We start from the raw sequence: 924 nt of genomic DNA, 5'->3' as shown, positions 1-924 counted from the left end.
TTGAGGAGGCGTACTCCTGCACCCGTAGAACTGTAGTACCCAAAGTCGAGAGCGAGGGGAACCTTTTATTGTCAATCCTCCTTTCATCACTGAACATGATCTCGACAGACTGACGGTTCTTAAGGTGGCGTTTGTGGGGCATATACTCACGACACAGCCCTAGGAGGCCCCGGCATGATCAGCAATAGCTTCTTGTTGGGTGTCCTGCCTCTAACTGTGGCTCCATGGTGGGTGTGGGGGCACATATGTGAATGAATGTTTCTTTTTCGTCCTCATGTTAAATTCTGTTTCTCCTTTACCTTCTCAGGCTCGTGGGGTGGGCGACCGAGCCCCCGAGTCTATCCGTGTTGGAAGACCGGGCTCTGTAGCCTCCGCTGCATTGGGCACCGACCTTGCTCCTCCTTTGGCCAGAATGTTTTGGCATTTTGGCAGTAATGTGCATTTACAAAGGTGAAATGTAATTCTGATCAGCTTCCATATATACTTTATACACATTCATATACATACACACACACATATATACATATATACATACATATATACACACATACACATGCATTCACATACATTTGTCTCTCTTACTCTGACAGGGTGAGATGCTGATAGAGAAACTAGTGTGCAATTAAGTGCTTAATCACTGAAGGTGATTAAGCACCATGGCTTAATCACTGAAGGTGATTAAGGTGCTTTTACAAGCTCAGGTTATATAGTTACATCACATACATGCATTGTATAATTGATACATTACATGGTTAATCTTGGGTACAAGTCCAATATATCATCAAGTGTTCCAGTACTCATATAGTAATTACACAGTTCAGCATACCTTAGCCCAGGAGGGCGAAAGTCAGTGAATCTACAATATAATGTTCAAGAGAGTGCATGTTTTCTCTTTCACAAAGTTGACACATTGTGTACTCGACA

The sequence above is a fragment of the Procambarus clarkii genome, chromosome 76 (assembly GCF_040958095.1).
Source record: "Procambarus clarkii isolate CNS0578487 chromosome 76, FALCON_Pclarkii_2.0, whole genome shotgun sequence".
Lineage (NCBI taxonomy): Eukaryota > Metazoa > Arthropoda > Malacostraca > Decapoda > Cambaridae > Procambarus > Procambarus clarkii.
This window is presented reverse-complemented; position numbering follows the sequence as displayed.